This window comes from Bombina bombina, chromosome 1 (assembly GCF_027579735.1).
Source record: "Bombina bombina isolate aBomBom1 chromosome 1, aBomBom1.pri, whole genome shotgun sequence".
Lineage (NCBI taxonomy): Eukaryota > Metazoa > Chordata > Amphibia > Anura > Bombinatoridae > Bombina > Bombina bombina.
The window spans coordinates 773,454,162-773,465,773 of record NC_069499.1 but is presented as its reverse complement, the minus strand read 5'-3'; positions in this window follow the sequence as shown (position 1 = coordinate 773,465,773).

Here is an 11,612-nt window from a genome sequence, read left to right as displayed (position 1 = left end):
GATGATCCATTTATATAGCACATACAGGTTTTTTTTTGTTTTTTTTTAAATGTATAGTTTTGCTTATTTTTAAATAACATTGCTCTGATTTTCAGACGCCTAACCAAGCCACAAAGTTTTAGGAGAATACTGATGTATACCTACTCCAGCATGATCCTGTTTGTGTAAAGGGTCTTTTTGTATGCAAAGGAAGGGTAAGTGTCTGCTTTTTCCCCCTTGCAGTGGGTGTTCCAGCTACCTTTTTAACAGAACTAAACTGGGAGCTTCTAAGTAAGTTTTTAAATTGTTTTATAATGGATTTTTATATCAGTTTCTGTGCATATTATTCTTTATAGTAGTGTCTATTACATGCAGTTATATGAAAATTGGTGTATACTGTCCATTTAAACTGAATCTGTAATACAATCACTTCAAGATTGGGGATATTCATCTTCTCATGGATAGTCTTAGACAACGACTGGTAATCCGATTGAACTAAAAAGATGCTTAACTCACTATCCATATACATTCCACCTTTAGAAAATTTATTTTGTTTTAGATGGAAAGATACCCTTTGGCAGTTTTCTTGCCTTGTTTTTGGTCTTTCCTCGACTCCTTGGGCTTTTACGAACATTTTAAGGAAATGAGCGATTCATCTAACCATCTATCTTGACAAAATCCTCCTCTTACATCAGGACCCTTAAATCTCACAATTTAACTTTATGAATATTTCAGTTTTATCATGGGTTTTATCATCAACCTAAAGAAGTCAGTTCTTTCTCCTTGTCAATATCTAGTTATCTTGGGCTTTCACACAGACACAAAAATCAGCTACCATGAGTCTTCTGGCAGAAAAGATGAAGAGATTCTTCATATTCTCAATAAAGACCTGTTTCCCATTAGTTCCCTAACTCATGTCATGTCATTTCCTCATCGATCAAAGATATTTTTCCTGCCCCTCTTCAATACAAAGCTCTTCAGAGACTAAAAATCAAATTCCTTCAACAAGGCTATTCATAATTTCACAAGATATTATTATCCAAGGAAGCCAGAATAGAGCTTCATTGGTGCTTAACCAATAGCAAAGTGTGTGCCATTTTCGACAAATCTCTGGACATTATTTGTCAGCAAGACAGGTTGGGGAGCTAGATGTGGCCCTCATATCAAAGCAGGCAAATAATCCTTCGCAGAACACAATCTTCACATCAACGCTCAACCTGTGTCTATTTTACTTGATGGACAACATTTCTGCAGTAAGTTATATCAATCATTTAGGAGATATTACTTTAAAGAATAACTTATCAGACATAATGAAGGACTTCATCTTTGTCTGTCTCACAATATCTTTATTCAAGCAGGATACATTCCAGGATTGAAAAATTCTGCTCCTGACTGGGGCTCTCCTTATCTCTATGACTGCAGTGATTGAAAATAGAACAATCAACTTCAGATTCTCAGAGGTAAAGGATCTCTTCACAACTTGCCTAAACATCCAAATGCTCACCTTTTTCATCTGGAGACTGGACCCAGAGACCTTAGCCACAGATCCATTTTCTTCAACAATGGCTTATTCAGGGAGCATAGTCCTTTCCTCCTTTTAATATGATTCCTCAAACTATCCCCTTTCTGTCCATCCTTCTGATAACTCATTGGTGACTACCTCAGTCTTAGTTTACCTCTCTTCTGGAAATGTCTTACCTCCCTCCAATTCTCCTTGCTCTTCAAAAAATCTTCTTACAGTCCACAAGCTTGTCTTTCAACATAATGTATTTGATGTGTGGCGGTGCCTTTCTCCAATGGAGAGGGACTTAACCTTCTTCTCTAGACCTCACAAATCCTATTTGAGGATAGATTACTTGTTCTGTGTTCTCGCGGAGTCTACATAAGTTCTCTCAACTTATTTTCCCTTGGTCAGATCACAACCTAGTATGCGCAGACTTCTCCCTTTTGCATCTTCCTGAAAAGTGTTAGAATTGGAGGATTCCAGATCAGACTCTTTCTGAACCATGGACTTCTGAGCTTTCTTTAATAATTTAAAAATATGTACTACTAAATGGTGAAACTAATCTTGCAATGGTCTGGGCAGCCATGAAAGTCTATCTGAGAAGCCATTTTGGAAGTGACAAAAAAAAGAGACCCAAAGGAACTTCTAGCTATTCAGATAGGCCAGATTTGCGAGGAAATAGCCCTTAGAGAAGAACAGAGGGTAAAAGATAACCTCCATAAACTCAAACAATTCTATTATTATAAGGGTAATAAAGTGGATCACCTGCTGGTGAATAAGCTCAGGCAGAGAACACAAGGGCGTATTTCTTGTATAAAGACTCCTAATGACCAAACTAATTCCCCCAGAGAGATAAGAAGTTTGTGAACTATTATACCTCCCTATATAATCTAGGTAAAAGTCCAAACCTAGTGCAAGCTGATAATGATGCTATTCAGAGTTTCTTAAATAAAATGGGTCTTCCTATATTGGACAATGAATTAGCGTCTAAATTAACTAGCCCTTTCACTCTGGAGAAAGTGCAACTAGCTATTTCCTCTTTAAAAAAAACCATAAGGCTCCAGCCCCAGATGGCTTCACAGCTGTCTTTTATAAGACTTTTATAAATTATTTAGCCCTGATATTACTAAACTTCTGTAATTCTACTGTGCAAGATGGCTTCCTCTCAATTGAATTCCTAGAAACCAGCATTCTTATGAAATCCAAGGAATGCAAGGATCTCTAAATTGTGTGGAAGTTACAGACTGATATCTCTCATCAACCTAGATTCCAAAATATATGCTAAGATATTAGCTACCCTTCTTGGCCACCACTTACCTTTGTTTATCATTGGCAGGCAAGGAGTGGATAATACCTTCTTCTTTGAGGTGGCAAAGCATCTGTCCCTGGATGCTGAAAAGGCATTCCATAGGGTAAGGTGGGATTATATTTTCCAGACCTTGAAGGTGTTGTACGCTGTGGTATCAATCAATATGTATTGTGGCGATCTGCCAATAATCACAAATAAAAAATAAACTATATACTGTATACTCATGGGCTCTGCCATAAATTGACCAATAAATCTACTGTGACTATCATCACTAAATAAACGAATGCAGTGAACAAAAACACTACACAGTATTAATCAATGGATCATCTGGAGCTAAAATTCTCAGTGGTGCCCGCGGGGTTAATTGGATATTTTAAGTTCCCAGTGCTCCTGATTCTAGATATAAAGAACGGTATTTAATTAAAGTCAACTCAACAAAATACTAAGTTAGAAATAGAGCACCCCATATATCCCCCAAATGCTCCCCTAACATGTTTCTTCCTCTCTTCCCTCCTATGTTGCTTTAGATGACCTTCTTTGGATCCCATCACACTGTACCAAAAAGATTACAATCTCCAATGCTCTAATCAAGGGGTGCCAATAGTTCAAATTCAGGAATAATTCCTTAATAGCCCCACTTCCTTCCCCAATTCATTCTGCTAGAGGTTTGATTCATGGGTTGCCTGATTTACATATCCAAGGTTGGGGTATTGTTGGCCTACTGTTGCTTAAATACTTCTATTCAGGAGATACTCCCAATAATCAAGCTAAGCTGTTAGACTCATTAGCCATTCTTTGAAAACGTAATTTTGACCTACTCCAATTTAGAGCATTGATGAGGATTTTTTTTTAAAGGTGGTCTTCATCCACTAACTCTACTGGAAATTAGATGGAATGTGGGCATCCAACTTCATAAGCCATTGTCTGCCCATTATAGGTGCCTCATAAACTGACCATTTATTCTTAAAACTAAATATATTGAGACTTGGGAGGTGGACTGGCGACCGGAGTACATAGTAAAACAGTGGTCATTGGAAATTCTCATGATAAAACTAACAATACAGTGTGTCATATAAACTATTATATTATAAGATGTTAATCCGGTGGCATATGGTCCCTTCAAAATTGCACAACATTTTCCTTGACCATTCCCCACTGTCCTGTAGAAATTGCAGGGAACTGAGAAGCCCCTCCATATTTGGTAGACCTGTCCTGTTATTAGGCCTATTTAGGCACAAGCAATATGTGAGCGTTCAGGACTCCCAGATATATTGCACCCTAGTACTGCACTTCTCCACTTAGAACTAAGAAGATCACCAAAGTAAAGCAATGTCTACTAGTGTATGTCCTATTATCTGTGCAGCTTCTGATAGCTAAGAATTGGAAAAATAAAGCAACTCCACAATGGAAAGTTGTATTAGAATGTATCAATTATATAAAAACTATGGAGGAATACATTTTTTGTTCTACACAAGAGATTGACTTATTCGGGATAATATGGGAACCCTAAGAGACTAACTTCTCATGGTTCTTGAAACACTAAGGCTTTCTTTTGAAACATTATGGACCAGATTACAATTGGAGAGCTAATTTTCTGCACGCCCGCAAACAGGAAAATGTGTCCGTTTGTCAGGCGCACGATAAATAACCAGCCATTACAAGTAGCTGGTTATTGCTACCGCGAGCTGGTGGTAGCAACTAGCGCTTATAAAATTAACCAGAGATCAGGAAACCCCAAAATGTTCTTTCATCATTTTGAACATACAATTTTAAACAACTTTCCATTTTACTTCTATTATCAAATTTGCTTTATTGTCTTGTTATCCCTTGCTGAATGAACAGCATTGCACTACTGGCAACTAGCAGGAACCAATCAGCAGCTAACTCCCACTAGTATAGGATATGTGCATATTTTTTTTCAACAAGGGATATCAAGAGAGCAAAGCACATTTGAAAATAGAAGAGAATGTAAAAATTAAAAGCACTATCTGAATCATGCAAGTGTAATTTTGACTTTCCTATCCCTTTAACCCCTTAATGACCATGATGTACCCTATACGTTGCCGGTCCTTAAGGGTTTGTCTGGGTGTAATAGCACAGGTCTTGCGCGAGCGGGAAGACCGCGCTACTAGACCCTCCCTCCTGCAGGCTTTGTATAATATTACGGTCTTGTTGCTGGCGGCGAGACCACACTACTAAAAAAATCACACCCATAGAAAGACCAGCGGCGTACAGGGTATATTGCTGGTCATTAAGGGGTTAAGTAATTTATGCAAGCTGCATTCGTCTGGATAGCGAGACTAAACTTATAAAAAGGAGCTAATTAAAGTACTAGAGAGAGTTCAGCTACTAAGTTTAGTCTCGTTGTTTTCTTACCCCTGAACTCTGTTAAAACACAGTGTTGTTGACGTTCAATGGATCAGTAAGGGCTTCTGGTGAGCTGAGACACTGAGAGGATGAGTGCTCGCACAGGAAAGCAGTTTGCTATTTGTTTACCCCTTTTTTTTTATCTTGCCCCTTTGAGAAGTATATCATTTATAGTAAGCTGGCTGAATGTATTCAACTAGAATGTCTGTCTAAACTTAAAGGGATACTAAACCCAAATGTTTTGCTTTAAAGGGACAGTCTACACATGAATTGTTATTGTTTAAAAAGATAATCACTTTATTATCCATTCCCCAGTTTTGCATAACTAACAATTATATTAATATACTTTTTACCTCTGTGATTATCTTGTATCTAAGCCTCTGCAGACTGTCTCGTTATTTCAGTTCTTTTGACAGACTTGTATTTTAGCCAATCAGTGCTGACTCCTTGGTAACTCCACGGGCGTGAGCACAATGTTCTCTATATGGCACACATAAACTAACACCCTCTAGTTGTAAAAAACTGTCAAAATGCTTTCAGATAAGAGGTGGCCTTCAAAGGCTAAGAAATTAGCATATGAGCCTACCTAACTTTAGCTTTCAATTAAGAATACCAAGAGAACAAAGCAAAATTGATGGTAAAAGTAAATTGAGCGTTGCTTAAAATTACATGCATTATTTGAATCATGAAATTTATTTTTGACTAGACTGTTTCTTTAATGGTTCAGATAGAGCATGCAATTTTAAGCAACTTTAGCAAACCAATAAGCAAACATAATTCAGGTTCTCAACCACAAATGGGCCTGCTCTTAAAGGATTACTTTCTGTTATAATGTTTAAGCTAAACAACTAACATATTAAAGTTAATAAACATTAATTAAAACCTACTGACCTATATTTTCTCCAAAACAAAGTTTCATAACGTTCTAAAAGTTATATCTTTTATTCGCCGATGATGTCACGTTATCCTGCCCACTATTTTCAGCACTGCATGTTCAAAATACTTAAACCAATGACTTTGTTTTTAAAGCGCCATTTTGAAACCTAGGTATTGTAAACGGATTGGTACAGAGCAAAGGATACCCACGGAGTGGGTTTGGAAAACAATTAAATTTGCAGACAAGATTTCTGATATACGGTAGAGATATGTTAATGAAATGCTATTGATAAAAAGCGTATTTGGGGTAGTTAGTTAGTAACCGGCATAGAAAATATTTACTTACAGTGGCCCTTTAAGCTTTACATTCCTGCTTTTTAAATAAAGATAGCAAGAGAACGAATACAATTTGATAATAGGAGTAAATTAGAAACTTGCTTAAAATTGCATGCTCTATCTGAATCATTAAAGGGACACTGAACTTTCTAATTTACTCCTATTATCAATTTTTCTTTGTTCTCTTGCTATCTTTATTTTAAAAGCAGGAATGTAAATCTTAGCAGCCAGCCCATTTTAGGTTCAGCCCCATGGATAGTGCTTGCTTATTGGAGGCTTACTTTTACCCACCAAAAAGCAAGCATATCCCAGGTTCTCAACCAAAAATGGGCCGGCTCCTATGCATCACATTCCTGCTTTTTAAATAAAGATAGCAAGAGAACGAAGAAAAAATTATAATAGGAGTAAATTAGAAAGTTGCTTAAAATTGCATGCTCTATCCGAATCATGAAAGAAAAAAATGTGTGTTTAGTGTCCCTTTAACCCCTTAATGACCGGACCATTTTTCAGTTTTCTTACCCTTAATGACAATGGCTATTTTTACATTTCTGCAGTGTTTGTGTTTAGCTGTAATTTTCCTCTTACTCATTTACTGTACCCACACATATTATATACCGTTTTTCTCGCCATTAAATGGACTTTCTAAAGATACCATTTTTTTCATCACATCTTATAATTTAATATAAAAAATATATAAAATATGAGGAAAAAATGGAAAAAAACACACTTTTTCTAACTTTGACCTCCAAAATATGTTACACATCTACAACCACCAAAAAACACCCATGCTAAATAGTTTCTAAATTTTGTCCTGAGTTTAGAAATACCCAATGGTTACATGTTGTTTGCTTTTTTTGCAAGTTATAGGGCAATAAGTACAAGTAGAACTTTGCTATTTCTAAACCACTTTTTTTCAAAATTAGCGCTAGTTACATTGGAACACTGATATCTGTCCGGAATCCCTGAATATCCCTTGACATGTATATATTTTTTTTTAGAAGACAACCCAAAGTATTGATTTATGCCCATTTTGGTATATTTCATGCCACCATTTCACTGCCAAATGCGAGCAAATAAAAAAAATTGTTCACTTTTTCACAAATTTTGTCACAAACTTTAGGTTTCTCACTGAAATTATTTACAAACAGTTTGTGCAATTATGGCACAAATGGTTGTAAATGCTTCTCTGGGATCCCCTTTGTTCAGAAATAGCAGACATATATGGCTTTGGCGTTGCTTTTTGGTAATTAGAAGGCCGCTAAATGCAGCTGCGCACCACACGTGTATTATGCCCAGCAGTGAAGGGGTTAATTAGGGATCTTGTAGGGACCTTGAAGGGTTAATTTTAGCTTTAGTGTAGTGTAGTAGACAACCCAAAGTATTGATCTAGGCCCATTTTGGTATATTTCATGCCACCATTTCACCGCCAAATGCGAGCAAATAAAAAAAAAAGTGACATTTTTCACAATTTTAGGTTTCTCACTTAAATTATTTACAAACAGCTTGTGCAATTATGGCACAAATGGTTGTAAATGCTTCTCTGGGATCTCCTTTGTTCATAAATAGCAGACATATATGGCTTTGGCGTTGCTTTTTGGCAATTAGGAGGCCGCTAAATGCTGCTGCGCACCACACTTGTATTAAGCCCAGCAGTGAAGGGGTTAATTAGGTAGCTTGTAGAGAGCTTGCAGGGTTAATTTTAGCTTTAGTGTAGAGATCAACCTCCCACCTGACCCATCCCACCCCCTGATCCCTCCCAGACAGCTCTCTTCCCTCCCCCACCCCACAATTGTCCCCGCCATCTTAAGTACTGGCAGAAAGTCTGCCAGTACTAAAATAAAAGGTGTTTTTTTTTTTTTTTTTTTTTTTTTAAATTATTCAGCTGTGATGGACCCCTGCCTTAACCCCCAACCTCCCTGATCCCCCCCAAACACCTCTCTAACCCTCCCCACCTACCTAATTGCCACCATCTTGGGTACTGGCAGCTGTCTGCCAGTACCCAGTTTTCCCCCCCTGTTTTATGACATGTTTTATTTTTTCTGTAGTGTAGCTGCCCCAACCACCCCCCCCCCCACCCCCCCCAGATCCAGATCCTGATCAAGTGTAGCTGCCCCAACCACCCCCACCCCCACCCCCCCCCAGATCCAGATCCTTATCCTTACTTATCCTTATCCTTATTCATTGGTGGCAGTGCCAGTGATTGCTGCGCGCGCGCTCGCACACACACACGCGCGCGCGCGTGCACGCAGCCCCCGCACGCTCCCGGGATCCGGCGTGCACAATACACTTGAAGGAACCGGATGCCGGGTAGCGATGGGCCGCCCACCCTCCTCCCTGTAAGCTCCCACCCACCAACGAACGGCCACATCGCTACCGGTGCAGAGAGGGCCACAGAGTGGCTCTCTCTGCATCGGATGCTTTCTAAAGGGTATTGCAGGATGCCTCAATATCGAGGCATCACTGCAATACCCTGAGAGCTGCTGGAAGCGATTGCGATCGCTTCCAGCACTCTCTTAGACAAGTGACGTACCAGGTACGTCCATTGTCACTAACTGCAAGTTTTTGCAGGACGTACCTGGTACGTCACTTGTCATTAAGGGGTTAAAGAAAAAATGTGTGTATAGTGTCCCTTTAATGATAGTGTTGACATATTGTATGTTTATTACGTGACACAGTTGCATTGTGGGATTGACATATGCTACCAATTTTTTATTATTATCTCATGCCCGAAATGTTTTGCTTTGCAGCTGTTTATTCTGTATTATGTAAAAAAAAATTCTCACAGATCCCAATGGAGGGTTTTATCCATCAAGTATCTCCACAACTAGCTTGGAAGATTTCAGGGGATGCTGGGCCTCTGATGGTCTTTTGGCAAGAGCTAGAGTCCTCCTTCAGAAATCTTGGACCAAGAAAAGATGTTTTCCTCCTGGTCTAAATTGTTTTAGCTGGTGCTGTGACAGGTACCTGGATCTCTTTTTAGAGTGAAGTTATTAAAGTGAAGGTCAATTTCGCTCCAGCGATTCCCACGGCCGTCGGAAGCCTCTTCTTACGTCAGAAATGACTAATCCGGCTTCCTCCAATAACGGCTTTCCATCCCAGGGGGATCATGGCCTGAGGCAACGCCTTGATTGGAGGAAGCTGGATTTGTCAATTTGGACCCGCAAAGAGGGCTTGCGATGGGCGGGGGAATCGCTGCAGCCACTGTCAGGATAAAAAAGTAAGTTTTTGAAGAAAACGAGTGAAATGTCAATTTTGATGAATTAAAGTGCCCTTGTTTTTAATAGGATTATTAAAAACCGAACAATAATTCATCGAAATTGACCTTCACTTTAATTTTCTCACTTAAAGTGTCAGTAAACCTAAAATATAATGTTATATAATTCTGCACATAGTTTCCCCTTTGAATTTTTTAAAAATATGTCAGTTTTTCAGACCCGTTCTCTGCGCTCTTCTGAGCGGGTCTGTTTTTATTACACAGCGCATCGGGCCAGCTGTATAGTCACAGCCCGGCCCGACCGCGCCATAACACTAAGAACAGCTTGCTCGTGCTGTCAGACAGAGCAGGAGCGAGCTGCACTTAATGTTATGGCGCGGTCGGGCCGGGCTGTGACTATACAGCTGGCCCTATGCGCTGTGTAATAAAAACTGACCCGCTCAGAAGAGCGCAGAGAGCGGGTCTGAAAAACTGACATATTTTAAAAAAATTCAAAGGGGAAACAAGGTTTTATAACAATAACACTAATATAATGTTTTATAATTCTGCACTATGTGCAGAATTATATAACATTATATTTTAGGTTTACTGTCCCTTTAATTATTTGAGGCTGGAATTACAGGTCCATCAATGTGACCCATTCTGCTTTTTCAGCCATTTTTTCTTTCACAACTCCCCTATAGTGTTACAGAGTGAAAGGGAGACTCAGCGCTATGGTGCAATACTACTTGAGCTCCTAAAAATTAGGTTCCTAGCTTACCTAAAAATATATACAATGTTAAAGAAAAGTTGGCGCTCCTTTAACAACTCCCCTATAGGTCAATACGCTATCTGCAGGTTAATGCTATCTGTCTCACTAAATGTAGCCACCAATCAGCAAGTGCTTCCCAGGGTGCTAAACCAAAAATGGGCTGACTCCTAAGCTTAGATTCCTGTTTTTTTCAAATAAAGATAGCAAGAGAACAAAGAAAATGTGATAATAGGAGTAAATTAGAAAGTTGCTTGCAATTCCATGCTCTATCTGAATCATGAAAGAAAAATAATTGGCTTTAGCATCCCTTTAAGGAGATGAATATTTTCCTACCACTCTATTTAGACCCCCCCCCCCTTATAAAATTGTTCTTTTTTTATAACACTATATTGTACTAAAACATTTTATATTTTGCAACTGCAAATAATTCCAATCCAGGATTTTGAGAATGAATGTTCTTCAGTGAATCCACAGACTCCAGGTCAACCGCAAACTTCTACTACTTATTTAAGTTTTTGTTCAAGATGTTACAAATTCTCCAACTAAAAGTTGTTATTCAGACTTTAGCTTTCACACTTTTTGGTATTGATGTTTTGCATTTTTTGCCTTTTTCAGATTTTTTTTTTACCTGCCTTCTTTTTCCTTCTAGAATCAGAGATTAGTGATGGGAAGTTCGGTTCTTCTGGGTGAATCGGTTCATTTCGGACGGTTCGATTAACTGAACCGGTTCATGAACCGATTCACCAGTTCACCTACTGAACATGAGGTAGAGGCTCTACCTCATGTTCAGTAGGTGAACTGCAGAGCCGCAGATTTGCAGATCCGTTTCCTGCACAAGCTATCTCTATATCTAAGCTAACTTTTACTTAGCAACAGCTACAAATATATATACAGGTAGCCCTCAGTTTACGCCGGGGTTAGGTTCCAGAAGGAATGGTTGTAAATCAAAACTGTTGTAAATTGAAACCCAGTTTATAATGTAAGTCAATGGGAAGTGAGGGAGATAGGTTCCAGGCCCCTCTCAAAATTGTCATAAGTAACACCTAATACATTATTTTTAAGCTTTGAAATGAAGACTTTACATGCTAAACAGCATTATAAAGCTAATAAAATAATCACACAACACAGAATATATAATTAAACTAATTTAAATGAACAAAACCATTTGCTAAACGGCAATATAAACCTAATAAAACCTAACAGTTCTTTCTATGCATTCCAATCTGGACTGATTTATAGACAGGAAGATCTTGCTTCCTTAAAATCTGCTCAATAG